Raw genomic sequence first — 17,397 nt, forward strand, 5'->3', positions numbered from 1 at the left:
ACTGATGTATTATTGGCATTCTGTTGCAGATAATTTTTTTGCTGTGAAGTTTGGCTTGGATATTTTAGGTATTTAGGAACATTCCTAAAATCTACTCACTAGAATCCTGTCGTATCCCTACTCTTGAAATTGTGACTATCAAAATAAGGCCTCCAGGAATCACCAAGTATCCCCTAGGGGCAAAATCACCCCTGGTTGAGAACCACTGATTTACCAACATTTCAATTTTTATTCTTATCTGTTTCCTGATTTATTTGGCTTTTGTCCTATTTTACTTTGTGCTCTGCATTTTTTGTTCTTGGGCTTTGCACTGCAATGCAGGGCTGTGGGTATGGTGGAGAACATGGAAATGGCCTTCAGGACACCTAGATTTGGGTTTCTATACTTGACTTCGGAAATCAGACCTTGGACAATGCACGCATCCAGCTTCTTCCTACATTTTGTTGTGTAGTGATTTGATATGAGCCCGAATCTGCTTGGTTACGACATAAATAAACTTGTTTTTATAGGTAAAGTTGTTTTTGTTATAAAAGTGAAATTGTTGTATCAAGATGTCTACATTAACATCTGTGATTGCTGATAAGCATTCAGTAGCTAGGAGGCTGAGAGGTGCCACTGGGGGTTTGTCAATAAGAACACATGGAGAAGCAACTATGGGGAGGAGACATTTAGACTATAAAATCCAAGTTTGTGAAGACTATCTTGAAGTGCTGGATCTGAGCAAGGTGACTCTTTACTAATCTAAATAGCTCTACAAAGCTTTGGGGCAATAGTTCCTGCTCTGCAGTGGTAACAAACCATGCAGCAACCCCAAAGAGATCATTTTATTGGTCAACACTAGTGTCCTTGTCTCCTAGCAACATGCTCTAGCAACAAGGAACTTTCTCCTTTGCTCCAGCAATCGGACTGTCAGCTCTTGATTGGCTAAGCTGACTCTCCCAAGAACCAACTGATAAAGCCATACACCACAACTACATTTGGACTTCATTCCTTTTATTTGCCCTTTCCTTGAACAACAGTGTAACTGATGTATCAATTGGATTGAGGTATGTTATTTTGTATTAGCCTATTAAAAAAGACATTATTCTGTACGCTATTGTCTTATGAAATTATTATAATTCCTGCAGTGAACCTGTTTTAAATAAAATATTGGCGAAAATAATCTCATTCTCTGAGCATAATTTGCCCCCAAAGAAAACAAATTTCCTCAACCATAAAATAGAAATGTTGGACTAGCTGATGTCTCAGATGTCTCAGACTTTAGAAAACTTAAATGGATGCAAATGATTTCTAAGGAAAGACTTTAATACTATTCATTTTTTTCTTTCTTTTTTTTGTTGTCTGTTTAATTTTACTACAGCTCTGTCTTGTTCCTTTCCTTTTACTTTAACATTTTATTCATGGCTTTGTCACACTTCTTTTTTTTTTCTATAAGGAACATAAGCTTATATTATGTTATAATATAATATAGATTATATATAATATATATATTTTTGTATATATAGTTTTAGATTGCTCTTTTTGTAGGTCACTCCATTCTTTTCTAATACTTCTAGCTTATTATAAGAATGCAGTTTTTAGAATAAACTTTCAAAATATAAAAATGAGTCACAATCAGATAATTATTTTCTATTGTTAAGGGAAGAATTAATTGGTCAAATTGAGATAAAGTTCGATATGTAACTATAGGATTATTCCTCTACATTATTTTGCATTTTAAATAAAATAAGATACTGTCACTGTTCTGGAAACTTTGTAAACTTAAAAGTGAAATAAAGAAAATATTTTAAAAAGTGTTCTACAATGTTTAAAAATGACAGCAATATAATCAAAATTATCTATGACTATTTGAAATGCAGATTATGTCAACTATGCTTAACTTCACTCAAAGAATATATTGTGAGCAAAATTACTAATTAATGATAGCAGTACATATTTAATAGTAAATAGAAACATACGCATATTGGAGAGTAAGGGGCTATGTTTTTCTTTTGCTAAGAGTGCCTAGTAAACATTTTAAAGACTGTTAGTCTAAAATATTTGTTGAATGAGATGAATCAATGAAGTTAAAACACATCCTCACACCATACACAAAAATAAATTCAAAATAATTTAAAGACTTAAATGTTATATGACACTATAAAACTCTTTGAAGAGAACATGAGTAAAACATTCTCTGACATAAATTGTATAATATTTTCTTTAGGTCAGTCTCTCAAAGCAATAGAGGTAAAAGCAAAAAGAAACAGTTGGGACCTAATCAAACTTACAAGCTTCTGTACAGCAAAGGAAACCATAAACTAATGAAAAGACAACCTATAAACTGGGAGAATATACTTGCAAATGATATGACAGACCAACACTTAATTTACAAAATATACAAACAGCTCATACAACTTAATAGCAAAAAAAAAAAAAAAATCCAATTGAAAAATGAGCAAAAGACCTAAACAGACATTTCTCCTAAAAGGGAACCCTCCTATTTTGTTGGAATATAAGTTGTAAGCTGGTACAGCCACTATGGAAAACAGTATTGAGGTTCCTAAAAAACTAAAACTAGAGCTGCCATATGATCCTTCAATCTCACTCCTACACATATATTCATAGAAAACTCTAATTCAAAAAGATACATGTACCCCAATATTCATAAAAGCACTATTTATAACAGTCAAGACATGGAAACAACCTAGATTACCATCAACAGATGAATGGATAAAGAAGATGTTAAACATATATACATAATGGAATGTATATATGTTTATATGTATATTTTTGTATACATGTATGTATATATGTATATGTAAATATATGTATATTTTTCAGGTATGAAAAATAATACAATAATGCCATTTGCAAAAAACATGGATGGACTTAGAGACCATCATGTTAAGTGAAGTAAGTCAGGAAGAGAAAGACATATCCCATATATCACTTATATTTGCAATCTAAAATATGACACAGATGAACTTACATATGAAACAGAAATAGACTTACAGACATAGAGGACAGATCTGTGGTTGCCATGGGGGAGGGGAGAGAGGGAGGCATGGGGAGGGGAGAGAGGGAGGCATGGATTGGGAGCTTGAGATTAATAGATGCCAACTGTCATATATAGAATGCATAAACACAAGGTCCTGCTGTATAGCACAGGGAACTATATTAGATATCCTATGATAAACCATAATGGAAAAGAATATGGAAAAGAATATGAATCATTCTGCTGTACAGTAGAAAATAACACAACACTGTAAATCAACTATACTTCAATAAAATAAATTTAAATAATTTAAAAATATTTGTTAAACTGATAAGTAGTAGAGCTGAAAAAATCGGTACAGTCCAAGCATAGAACAGTAAGAAATGTTGAACCACTAAAGCTTTTTTGGAGCAGGAATATGACATGCTTAGAAAAAGAATTTAGGAATCATATTCAGTATGAATTTGTGCAGGAAAATGCTGATTGGTGAGAAGTCCATTTATCCTGGCTCAACTTTTATATCTAAATTTTATGGTGCCAAGTTACCTTTGCTTTGTATTATGGTATTTTGTATGCTTGTCATGATTAAATTCAATGTGTCCTTGAAGTCTTCCTCTCTGAATTTTCAATATCTTAGGAAATGAAAGATGTAAAGTATTTGCTGGATGAGCAAAGGGCCAAATGATTGCAACAATCTAGGTATTTTGAAGGCAATCAACTTGATACTGTGATATGCCAGGATTTAGTCCAACAAAATTTGTTTCAACCCATTTTAACATTTTATTTTTTCATTTAAAACAATTAAGATAACAGAAACAATAATAATTGCTTGATCATATGATCACATGTAAAACAAATCGAATATCTATTAGCAATAATAGGGATAAACCCATGGCTGATTCATGTCAATGTATGGCAAAAACTATTACAATATTGTAAAGTAATTAGCCCCCAACTAAAGTAAATAAATTTATAAAAAAAAAAAAAGTTTAGTGGAATACTCCTGGATCTACTGCCTTTCCAGGGAATAAATCTTCCCCTACAGTAAAAAAAAAAAAAAACAAATAGAATATCTATTAGCAATAATAGGGATAATAGAAAATAATTGCTTTATCATAGAGGTATCTTATTGATTCAGTGCTATGGCATATGTAAAACAACTAGAATAGTACTTATCAGAATGCATCTTCAATTTTTTGGTCTCTGTTACTTAACCTAACATCTAAAGATCTTTGTGAATTTTCCTTATGTACACAGGTATGGGAGAAATATAGAAGTGGGTGAAGTATAATTTGTTTTCCAAAAATGTTCATTGTGTGATGAGGAAGAGTATTATACCTGATTTGTGTACCAGTCAAATTCTAGAATAGTGATGAAAGTTCCATAGAATATTCTAAACTGTAATCAGTTTTGGAGGGGAAGAGAAACTATCCACAGGAAAAGCAGAATTCACTACCACTCCAGATATCAGACCCCTTTAGGGAACACAAAACCTGAGAGGTTGTGATGGCAATTCCAAACCACAGGCTGCAAAATCACATAGTTACTAATGCATATAAAATCGAAGAGAAAAAAGTCAACATGTAACATATAAATAGTAAAACAGCTTTACCATTTGGATAGAGAAATGTTTAATTTTTTGGGTAAGCTGCTATTTAATTTACTCGAGTTTAAAATTAGGCAGAATCTCTGAAGTGAGACAAATGCATCTATATTAAAATAGAGTGTTTTAACAAATGTACACAGCTCCTCAACCATGTTCTCCTGAGATGTATATACATCCAATCCATTTGTCTGTCCTAGGTGTAATAGGTAAGGTAGGTTCTAAGTTAAAAGGAGGAGGAGAAGGAAAGGGAGAAGAACGGAGAAACTGAGGAAGAGGATGAGAAGGAAAGAGGAAAATACAGATGATAAGATTTTTATAATTCATTTTCTTTTCTCATACAAGATAACTGTGTTTATATAGGCCTGTAAAAATATCACTTTTTTCTTTCTTTCTTGTCACTCTTTTCCCCCTTAAGTACCATTATCCTTTGTTTCTGATTTATAGAGAAATCAGTTGACTCTGGCCTGCTGTTTTACACAAAGAATTTGAGAGAGTCTTACAGGTGTTATTTGACAAAAGATATGCTAGAATTTCTCCACAAGTGGTTATCTTTTTTGCTCATTTGTTCTTCCCGTCTACGAATTTAACAAGACTTGATGATAAAAATCTCACCATCTTAAGATTAGATAGAAATCTGAGTACAAAGAGAGTTCAATACAAAGGTCAAAGAAAGAATAAATTAAAGCTATTCATTTTTAAAATGCTAAATCAAATATTCAACAGGAACATCTTATACCTGTATACAAAGTGAAGAAGTCTACTAAATCATGATTTTTTCTGAAATTACAACATTATGACATTTGTCTTGGAAGGCTGTTTTTCTCCATTTATAAAGTGGAATAAAGCAATCTAGGTTACATAAATAAGAAAATAAATTATTCTGATTATGAACCCTGGAGCCTTTTTGATTGAGGTTAAAAATGTCTGATCAGTATTGTATGGTAATTTTAGCTGATAAGTTTTCAGAGACAACACTGAATTTACTTACCTGAAATATAGTGTAGAGTTTGCTATAAAATAATTGGACCATTCTGGACAGCATTTCAGGATAATCTGCTTGACTGATTTTAAGTTACTTTTGAAAAGAAATCAGATGTTAATCATAATAGAAAAATGTATAAAAGAAATGTATAAATATGTTAACTCCACTTTTAGACAACTTTTAACTTTATTACTCTTTATCTTAAATAGTGATATATTCTGGTGTAAAACAAGTGTTTTCAGAACAAAATATTTCAGTCAACTGATTTAAACTTGAAAGTAGGAAAAGTTAGATTAAAAGTTAGATTCCAAATATGTTTAAAATTCAATCTAATTATATTTGGTAAATATGTAAATTTTGACTAATTCCTTTAACACGCTAATTTATTCACAATATTTACTGAGCAAATACTATTTCCAGACACTGTTCTTGTCAAAAGAGTATAGCAGTATGTGAAACAGACATACAACATGTTCTCATGTACTTATGAGACAGTAATCCAATATGTATGCTCTTTGTTGGTTATAAGAACAATACAAATAAATGAAGAGGGATTTGAGTTGCAAAAAGTCACAAATGACTGAGCACATGTTTGATTTTGATGGGGAGCAGGAAATGATGAGGCAATGCTGGTTTTTACCCATCTAGGTGAACTGGTTAAGCCTGATTATGGTCTAATAAAGTCATTAGGGAGAAATCTAATGCATGTGAGGCAGGGAGCCATATGGAGGTTGAAGGAACAGCAAGAGCAAAGACGCCGTATGATGTGTTACAAAATGCTGGAGGCCAGTTCCATTGTGGCACACTGACTGAGGGAAAATTTTTTAGGAGACAATATTGCAGAGGGCTGGGATGAATGCTTGGAACTATGTAGGAGTTTTAGCTTTTACTCTGAGAGATATGGAAGTGCTTTAGAAGGTCTTGGCAGACCTACAACCTGATCTGACTTCATAACAAAGTGATAGCTCTACCTTTGTGTAGAGAATACCTGATAAGATGCCTCAGGTGAAAGAAGGGAGGCCAGTCAGAAGCTGTTGCAACAATCCACTGAGAAGTATTATTTGCATAAACTAGGGTGATAGTGCAAAGTGGTGAGAAGTCTAACTAGATGTGCAGGGAAGAGATTATACAGTTTGCTGATGGATGTGAGGAAGTTCTGAGGGAAAGGGAGTTTAATAATGACCTCACAACTTTTCTTTTCTGACCAATAGGAAAAACAAAATCTCCTGTCATCGAGTTGAGGAAGACTGGAAAAGGATCAGGAAAGAGAGAAGGAGTACTCTGAAGCTATGTTTTTTTGTTCACTAAAAGTTGGAGATGCTTGTTGTTGTTATTCAGTCACTAAGTAGTGTCTGACTTTTTTGTGACTCCATGGACTGCAGCATGCCAGGCTTCCCTGTCCTTCACTATCTCCTGAAGTTTGCTCAAACCCATGTCCATTGATTTGGTGATGCCATCTAACCATCTTGTTCTCTCTAACTGTTGCCCCCTTCTCTTCCTACCCTCAATCTTTCCCAGCATCAAGGTCTCTTCCAATGAGTCAGCTCTTTGCAGCAAGTGGCCAAAGTATTGGAGCTTCAGTTTCAGCATCAGTCTTTCCAATGAATATTCAGGGTTGATTTCCTTTAGTTAGCCAATGTGTAAATGGAAAGGTGAATGCACATTTGAGTAATTCAGGGAAGAAATCTCTAACAGAAGTCTGAAACTCCAATACTTTGGCCACCTCATGCGAAGAGTTGACTCATTGGAAAAGACCCTAATGCTGGGGGGCAGGAGAAGGGGACGACAGAGGATAAGATGGCTGGATGGCCTCACCGACTCGATGGACATGGGTTTGAGTAGACTCCAGGAGTTGGTGATGGACAGGGAGGCCTGGTGTGCTGTGATTCATGGGGTCGCAAAGAGTCGGACATGACTGAGCGACTGAACTAAACTGAAGTGAACTTAGAGGCATGATCTTTGAATCTCAAAATGAGAAGAATATCTTACCTACTATGATCCTGTCTTCATTTAAAATTTTGACAATTTTTATGCCATGGAATTTTCTGCAATAATTTTGCTATTTTAACATGCAAAAATAAAAAAAATTACATGCAGTTGACCCTTGAATAACTTAGGGGTTATATATGCCAATCCTTCTCACAGTCAAAAATCCACTTATAACTTTACAGTCTGTTCTCCATATCACCAGTTCCACATCCAGAGACAACCAGTCTCTGAATGCATAGTACCGAAGTACATATTTACCGAAAACAGTTGAATATAAGTAGACCCATGCAGTTCGAACCCATGTTGTTCAAGGGTCAACTGTATAGCATGAAAGTATTATTCATCGTGTTAACTGGGCTTTTGGTGCCCCTTTAAATTTGGTACTTGAGGTGAGTGTCTCATCAGTCTCACCCTAGTTCAGCCCATCTTACTCTCTTTTCTATAAACTTCCACATCATTGCTGTTGTTCAGTCACTAAGTCATGTTGGACTCTTTGCGACCCTGTGGACTGCAGCACACCAGGCTCCTCTGTCCTCCACTATCTCCAGGAATTTGCTCATATTCATGTCCATCGGGTCGGTGATGCTATCTCACCATCTCATCCTTGGCAGCCCCCTTCACCTTTTGCCTTCAATCTTTCTCAGCATCAGCCTTTTCCTCAGTCTTTGAAGAATGTAGTACCTGACTGGTCATTTCTTTCATCATTAATTTTGTCATAATCCTCAGAGATTTATCTTCATAAATGATTTGTTTACTATTCTGGCATCTCAATGTCTTGATCTTTTCTCCTCCGATGATCTTTTCCTCCACTCTGACTCAGTTGCATTTCTATTATCATCGTCTAGTATGATAATGATATATTTCTATCATACTCTAGACTTTATCATTGTGGATCATTTTGACACTTTCATAAACTCAATTTTAAGCATCTCTATCTCTGATCTATATTTTTTACACAATACTATTGACTCAAACACTACAATTTTAACTCAGTCAAGACATGATATATTCATCTTACCATCTTTTCACCATCCTACCCCACTCTCACATACCTTATGGCCCTCTTTATCCCGCATAAATTCCTCAAACTTACTTCTTCTTCTACCTGAAGTCTCTCTCATTTCTTTTTTCAGGTCTTCGCTAACATGTACTCGTCTTCATGAAACTTTCCTTTGTTATCCAAATAAAATTACCACACCTCCTTCACAGCATTTCCTTTTCCAATTTCAATTTCTCATAGCACTATTCTTCATATGATATTCTATATGTTTTAGTTGTTTATTTAATAATCTATTAAATACATTTCTTATACATAGCATATATTCAGGAAGTGGAGGACTTTGTGCATTTGTAGCAATATTGTTGCATAGAAAAAGTGCTCAATGTACATTTATTGAAATAATGAATGAACAGATGAACAGGTGTTATCCCCATCCCCCTCAAGGATGAGAAAAAAAGTACAGACAATACAAAAGAACCAGTGAAAGTACAGGAAGAGGGTTGAGAAAAGAGAGGCAAAGGATCCCTTCACTCTCCAGATCATGAAGATGGGGAGAAATCATCAAAGGAGATGAAGAAGGAGCACAATAAACTGAGCATGAAGTAAACTGCATTTCACTGAATACAGTGAAAGAAGAAGAAATTCCAGTAGCATGTTCAAGAAGGAACACCGGATCAGATGCTGCTGAAAGGTCTCCTCAATAAACATGTAAAGATTTGGAGGGGAGAATGTATAGACAGTTATTATTAGGCATTTTTTTTTTTTAGAGTCTAGCTATAAAGAGAAAAGAGTCAGAGCTGATATGGATAAAAGATTCAGAGAAGATTTTTAACTGTATTTAAACTTTAATAGTAAACTAACACATACATAGATTCCATTGCTTAAACATATGACTAAAATTCATAACATCTCAAAAAGTGTGCTTTAAAACTGTAGATCATTTTCAATAAATCTTTCCTCTTACAGCAGGAGTAAACTGACAATTATCACTCTAACCTAAAATGATAAAATGATGGGATAACCATTTTTACCTGTTTGTCTAGCTTCTCATAATTTTTCAGTGATGGATATGAAACTGGAATATTGTATGAACTAATTCTCCACTGACTTACTTAAAATATTCAGTTGGCTTTTTATCTTTTAGAATCAAGTCCAAACTTGAAATATGATGTGTATATATATATGTGTATATATATACATATATACATATATATATATACACACACACACAGCATACTAAAACACACACACACACACTCATATATTCCTTTAAAAGATATGACCACCAATCAAAGGTTTGATCCCATTGTTAGAGTCCCTCTGACTTAAGCTATATCTATTTTAAGCTTTCTTTCATTAAAAAATAATATATCTTTATAGGTGATATGTGTTCTGCTGTCCTTGAATCCCTAAGGTATAGAATATCCTCTGGCATATGGTAGACAACAGATAATGTTTGATAGATGAATACATATATTAATATATGAGTAGATTTACTCATTACTTTCTACCAGGGTTTGGAATAGTTCCACTCATCCTTTAGGAACCAAGTTAGTTATATCTCACAGTATTACAGTAAGACCTCTACATTACCACAGAATATTATATTTTTGCTGGAGTGAGAGTATGGTAAGTTGGTATTGCACGGACTGAGAGGATGTTTATTATATAATTGCAAGAAAAATTTTGAGTGATTTCTAAATATGGGCTTCAAAGTCATTCAGACATTGCAAATCCTAGCTAAGTAACTTAAAATAGCAACCTTAATCTTGTGTAAATGTCCTCACCTGTGAAATGGGGACATGGTCTATAGCCGAAAAAAGTTTTTCAAGGACAAAATAAGACATGTTAAATCCATATACAGTCTGTGAACTGTAAGTGAGTGGGGCATCTGTTTATCTTTATAGTCCTAGTGTTCACTTAACACTGGACTCAGAATATTTATTTTTTAATATGCTGAGTTGCAATGGTGTTTATAGTTGCAAAATCCTGCAGACAGTATATCACTGTCTTCAGGCTCACCTCCAAAAAAGCTGAATTTGTATTATAATAATATGAAAAATAGTTCAAATGCAGAAATAGCAAAATTATCACAACTTATGGCAGCTTTAATAGCAATGGTTTTCTGAGTCTCTGTGTTGGGAAGGCATTGAGGTTAATTTTGACTTCTTCATGGAAGCATGGTATGTTAAAGAACTTGTATTTTCCCAACACACAGAAGAGCACCATTTTGAGGTAGACCTTTCATGGTGTAACTTCTAATTGGTTTTCTTTTTTGGAGATCACTGGTTTAATTTTTTCAAAAGTCTTAGCATAGCAATCTAGAATCTAAGCTTCCAAAATATGTGAATAGCATAGTGAACAAAGAAATTGGAAAAAATGAGAAATAAAGCTGTAAAGAGCAGAGGATCTCACAAAGTAGATTCAAATTCACTGTGAAAAAGGATATGGAAAAAATTCCTTATAACTTTTAATATTTAATATCATAAAATATGCTAAAACAATATTTCACATTTAATTATTCTTAGATCTAAAGAGACATGAAATGATTTAGTCTAACTGCCACAAAAAGTGACTATTTCACTTGGATAGTAACGCTGAAGATTGTAGACAATTATACTAGAGGTTTACAAATCTCAAAGAGGACATATAATTAATTCAACTCTGTGTCAGTCATAAAATTCACAGGAGTTCTCCACAATGTCTATAAGGTTATTTTTTCAATCATTCAATATGTTTGGAAGAGCAAATTATAACAATATTTCTGAGGGACAGCTATTTATCATTAAACATATATACAAGTTAAATTCTTCTCTAAACTTCTTCTGAATAAAATGGGTCAATGAGAATATTAATATACTCCAAATGACAATATTTTAGGATAGATTTCCACATATTTTTATTTTAAATGTTGGGACATAGTCATAGAATTGAGATGTAATTTATAAAATATAGTCATATGTGCTTGGGTGCGGTGAGACAAATTCTAGATTGACACTATTTGCATGATTTTTAATAAGTGCTATATTGAAAAATAAGAAGACTTAGGTAGTTAAATTAATTGATTTGTAAGACCCTGATTAGTTCTAAAATTGTATTATTTTAAGCAGTTAATTTTGTTTTATATGAATCTTAAAGAATTTTATAATTAAGGCCAATAAATCATTCACTTCTGAGCACTGATAAATATAAATGTTCTGAATATCTACTTCCTTTTGTTTATTTATTTTCCTGGAATTAGTTTAAACCTCAGTGAATGATTTATTAATTCTGGGCAGCACAGTTGTTCAGAAACTTTCATCAAAATGAAAACAGATATACTGTCTCTTGATTTCATCAGAAAATTATTGCTTTCTTCCTCCATAAATATCTACCAATCCCAGTAGTTTTGAGACAATCCGTTTTGTAGAGCAAAAATAGAAAATAAGTGACTTGCGAGAATTGATTTTTTTTTTTAGAGCAAGCATAATATTTTCCCAGGTCATTACTACACTTTATAGTATTGTGAAAAACTATTGTTATTACATGCAAATTATCATGAATTGAGCTTATCACATGCAGTGGCCATAAGCACATCATTACATTTAATATTGGCAAGTGCCTTAAGCAAATAGGTACTATTATTACCCAAATTTTAGAGATGAAAATCACACAGCAATTAGGTTGCAAAGCTGAGATTTAAATTTAGTTCTCTCTGACCCCAAAGCTAGAACTCTAAGCAATTACATCTTTTTTAAAGTTATTTATTTTTAAATAATTTTAGATTCATACAAGAGTTTGAAAGAATACCAAATATTCCTGTATACCCTTCACCCAGATTCTTCTAATGGTAACATCTTATATAATCCTGATACAAATTAAAGAAACTAATATTGATATACTACTATTAACTAAACCAGAAGTTAAGTCAACATTGCTGTAAACAGACACTTAGTCTTTATTTTAGGTTTGTGGGCCCTATGGTCTTGGCCCCAAGTCATCAATTCTGCCCTTAAAGTGTGAAAGCAGCCTTTATGAAAACATTACATAAAGAAATAGATATGGTTGAACCTCACTAAAACTTTAACAACAAGCAACTCGACTGATCTGGTCCATGGGCTATAGACTGCAGAATCCTAAACTAAACTATAGATTTTATTCAGGTTCCCCAGTTTTTCTACCAGCATTCTTTTTCTGTTCCAGGATCCAATTCAGGATCAAAATCCATTGCATTTGGAGGTCGTATGTCTTTAGTTTTTTCCATCTGTAACATTTTGGACTTCCCTTTCTTTCATAAACCTGACACCTGAATATTAATGGCCAGGATTTTAAAAAATGTCCATCAAATTTGATCTAATGTTTTCTCATGATATGACTGGGGTTGTGGATTTGGGTGAAGAACATCACAAGGGTGATTTTGCTCTTCTTTCATCATACTATATCATTTTTTAAAGGGAATTTAAGTCATTAGTTTTTAGAATTTCCTAAATCCTTACATTTATGACTTCAATTTCCTCTAATTCAAGTTTTAGCATTATGCAGGTCATGAAAAACTTTGGGGCTTGTGATGCAAATATTACTATTTATGCTTTATTGTCAACTATAAAATAATATTTAGGAGCTACCAATATTATTAGCACTTAGGATGGGAACATTGTGACTTATTAGAGTTGTACTATACTACTAATACAGTTTAATAGTCTGTATTTGACATTTGTAAACATTTAACAATAGCCACCAAAAATATACTCATGGAAAAATAGCAGGTCTTAATAACTAGTTAAAAATCAGTTAGTTTAAATATGTTAGAAAAAAGAACCAAAATACCTAAACTTACTATGTGACTTACCAAAATTTCTTTCTAATTAGTCTAAAGAGTTTGATATCTCCAATAAGTCAATCCAAAATATATTTTGCTCATCTCCATCTTACTCAAATTTATGAAAGTAGAAATGTACGTTCTTGGTGAATCTCAAAACTAACTTTAAAAATATATTTCTTCAATAATTTTTTACCTTATGATGTTATTCTATTTTTTTTCCTTTTTTAAAAATTTAATTTTAATTGGAGGATAATTGCTTTAACAATGTTATGTTTGTTTCTGCCATACATCAACATGAATCAGCCATAGGTATACATATATCCCCTTCCTCTTAAACCTTCCTCCCACCTCCCACTCAATCCTACCCCTTGAGATTGTCACAGAGCACCAAGTTGAGCTCTCTGAATCATACAGAAAATTCTCACTGGCTATGTATTTTACATATGATAATACTAGGTACTACTGAATGACAAGACATTCAAAACTTTTTTATAATTTACATCTAAAACCTTGTCACCAGAAAATGACAAATATTTATTGTTTTTCATGTGTCTTCTCATATAATAAAATATGATAGTTTTTGCATTAGAGTCATCAAAAATATTAGTAGAATTTTAAAGCCTAATTTTTTTCACTGATTATTTCAGATATAAGTTGACATATATTAACTTGCTCCATATTTCTGTGAACCCATATGTCTTTATTCTTCTAGACAAAGTTATCTAAAGTTCAATGAGTCTAAAACTAATCAAATTATGAAAAACCCTATATGAGCATGGTCTTTTGTGTATGCAAATGGAGTGGACCATTTGTCCATGCCCATACATTAAAATCTTCTAAATAAATTCAACTATCTAACAAAATGTCCATTTCCCTTCCACGTGTAGTCAATCCTGATCAGAAATTTCTCATAAATATGATTTCTACCCTTAATCCTCATTACCACTGCCATAGTATGTCAACAACTTATTCATTATTTTCTTTTGGACCTTAACTCATCCTGATGGTTCCTTGGTGGCTCAGTGGTAAAGCATCCACCTGCAATGCAGAAGACTTGCAGGAGACACGGGTTCCATCCCTGGGTTGGGAAGATCCCCTGGAGAAGGAAATGGCTCCCATTCCAGTATTCTTGTCTGGGAAATCCCATGGACAGAGGATCCTGACAGTCTATGGGGTCTCAAAGAGTTGAACATGACTGAGAACACATGCTTCACCTTGATACTGTCTTCTACCTGTGGTCCATTCTTCATAATGTTAGCATACTTATCTTTCTGCGAAATATATCTTATCATGTCTCTCTACTGATTAGAAAACTCAAATACTCTCTACCTAAGACAAAGGATAAATCCTGAACTTCTAGTTACTGCATACAAACTCAATGTGCTTGCAACCTCACTCTTCATACTCAGAACCCATTGCTACCTACCCTCACCTCATCAACTTGCTCTGAGTAAATTGGAGTTTCATCTGATACTCTCCTTGTTGTGCTTCTCTTTTCTATGTCTCCTTGATTCTTTATATATTGCCCTGTCATACAGTTCTTAAAACTGTGCTTAAGACGTTTTCAAATATTTAACATAATTTTTTATATATTTCAAATAGTAATGTGTATTATTTAACACATTAATAATGTAATTAATAATACACTTAGTTCACATGTAAAATGTAAACATGTATGATTATATTTTTAATAATGGAAATATATGATATGTGTGATTGATTTTAAGAAAGCTTATCGCCTCTTTCATACATGCCTCAGGGAATGGATTGGGAAATACTGTTTTTCTTTATAGATAATCAATATACCAAAGATAGAAAGTTTTTATAAGCTTTAAAATTTAATCTAAAATCAGTTCATTCTGTATTTGATAAGAATAGCACTTTGGCAATGTGATCAACTTCTTCTATAGTTACTGGACTAGTCTGTTCATGTTTTCCATATGATACTGCTTTGTATATTTTTTGAGGAAAATCATTCAACTTAATTAAAATTCTAAATTACTATGTAACAGCTTAGCATTTTCTATTATCTTGAAAGTTTTGCTTTATGTATTTTATCATTTTTATATTGATTTATATATGCACTGTTTCAATTTTCTATTTATATTCTATTATTGTGCATCAAAATGCCACAAATTTTGCAGTTTAAAACAACATTGATTTATTAACTCAGTTGTTGTAGGTCAGAAGTCTAGCATGATATAACAAGGTTCTCTACTAAAAGAGTACCACAAAGAGTATCACAAAGCTGGTATTAAGATGTTGGATGGGCTGATTTCTCTGAAGGCTCTGGGGAAAAAATTTGTTTCCAAGCACATTCTTATTATTAGAAAATTTCAGTTCCTTGCAGTTATGTGACTGAATTCCCCTTTCCCTTGCTGTTTACAGGGGCCACCTATAGCTTCTGGAGCCCATCTACAACTTTGTCACAAGGCATCTCCATCTAGAAGCCAACAATGGCTCATTGAATCTCTCACTTCCTCTGCTGTGACCAACCAGAAAAAGCTCTCTGCTTTTAAAGGGCTCGTATACTTAGATTAGATCGACCTGGATAATCCCTCTATGTCAAGGTCAACTGTGCCATTTATTGTAACCTAGTTACAGGAATAAAATTCATCCTATTCATTGTGCCTTGGAATATGCAGGGTATGTATAATAGGGATGAGAAATCTTGGAAGCTATCTTAGATTCTGCTTACCAAGTTTCTTCTAAAATAAACATATTCTTATATATTCCAAGTAAATGAGGTTCCAATTCATCCATATATCCAAGTTAGATAGTTCAGGTTTGTCCAATCCCTACACTACGTCATACAAGAAGAACGTTTTAGTAACCTCTGGAGAATAATCTTTACTTTTATCCCCATTGACAGAGTGCCACTTCAGACCTTAACAACTTTGGTCAGACTGTACCTGCTTCTCCCTATTTACACCACCAGCCTCTTCTTACTTTAAACTACTTTTCAGTCTGTCATTAAATTCAGCTTGCTAAAAACCAAATCTGGTATGTTTTTATTTCTGTTATTAAGACTCTATTTTGGTTCTCTCCCTTTTTTATGGTAAATTTCAAAGTCCTTGACATCTCAATATAAATCTGTGAGGGCAGCAAGCAGTGTGAAGGAAATGGCTGCTTTATAACATGTATTTGATAACTTTTTAAACTGAATTATAGACAAAAGTTAAGTTTAAAAATCATCCTATTTCATTTGCTCAACTTCAACTTCTGCCACTTTACCTCACTCTGTGTTCCAATGACATTAAACATCTCACCTTTCACAGACTACACAGCCATTTCACACATTTCTTTTTGTCTTGACACATGCTCTTAGCTATTCCTGTAAAACCTTTTCTCACATTCTCTGCCTTCTCATTTTTCAAGATCCACCCCAAATGTTTCCTCCAGTGTGAACTCTTCTATAAACCCCTATTATTTGAGTTTCCTCCCTTTTCTATCACATTAATGATGTTGTGAAGTTATACGTGGTACAATCAGGTTAAAGAAAGTCCTGTAATGTGACTGTGCTTGATATGTGGTAAGATTATAATTCACTTTTGTGAAACATGGTGGGCTGAAAGTATTCCCTTTCTTATAGCAAATCAGAAAAAGTTGCATGTTAAAAGATAAATGCAATTGCAATCTTGACTAATAATGAATTTAATTTTTGGACTCACTAAACAGAACAAGTATATGATACCTACCTAAAGGAATAAGTTGGAATTGCAGCCCAGGATATGCATAGAAGGCCACTACTGCAGAAGAATGGAATCAACACCAACAGTGGTCCACACCGGGGAGGTATGGGGACTAGAAGTGAGAGTAAGTGGGCTCTGCAGCAGTTGGTGTGTTTTAACTTCCAACCCAAGGTCAGTTAGCAGTAACACCAGAATCAACTTTCAGGAAAGAACTGTGAATCTGGAATATACTAGGAGTTGCTGACATTTGGGATATCAAGGGGCACAATGCCAGAGGGTAAAAAATAAAACATTTTACAAAATTTCAGCAAAAAGAATTAATTGCTTATGAGTGTCAAATTTATCAATAT

General features: G+C 33.4%; 1 long non-coding RNA gene across 1 annotated transcript; it reads left to right on the plus strand.

Moving 5' to 3' along the window:
- Positions 1-882: 882 nt before the first annotated feature.
- Positions 883-16,354, plus strand: LOC145547141 (uncharacterized). The gene is made up of 3 exons (XR_014083572.1): positions 883-1,046; positions 15,744-16,001; positions 16,228-16,354. It is a non-coding gene; the product is annotated as an uncharacterized LOC145547141 (long non-coding RNA).
- Positions 16,355-17,397: the final 1,043 nt, after the last annotated feature.

The sequence above is a fragment of the Giraffa tippelskirchi genome, chromosome 4 (genome assembly GCF_054371585.1).
Source record: "Giraffa tippelskirchi isolate mGirTip1 chromosome 4, T2T-mGirTip1v1.2.pri, whole genome shotgun sequence".
NCBI classification, from domain to species: Eukaryota; Metazoa; Chordata; class Mammalia; order Artiodactyla; family Giraffidae; genus Giraffa; species Giraffa tippelskirchi.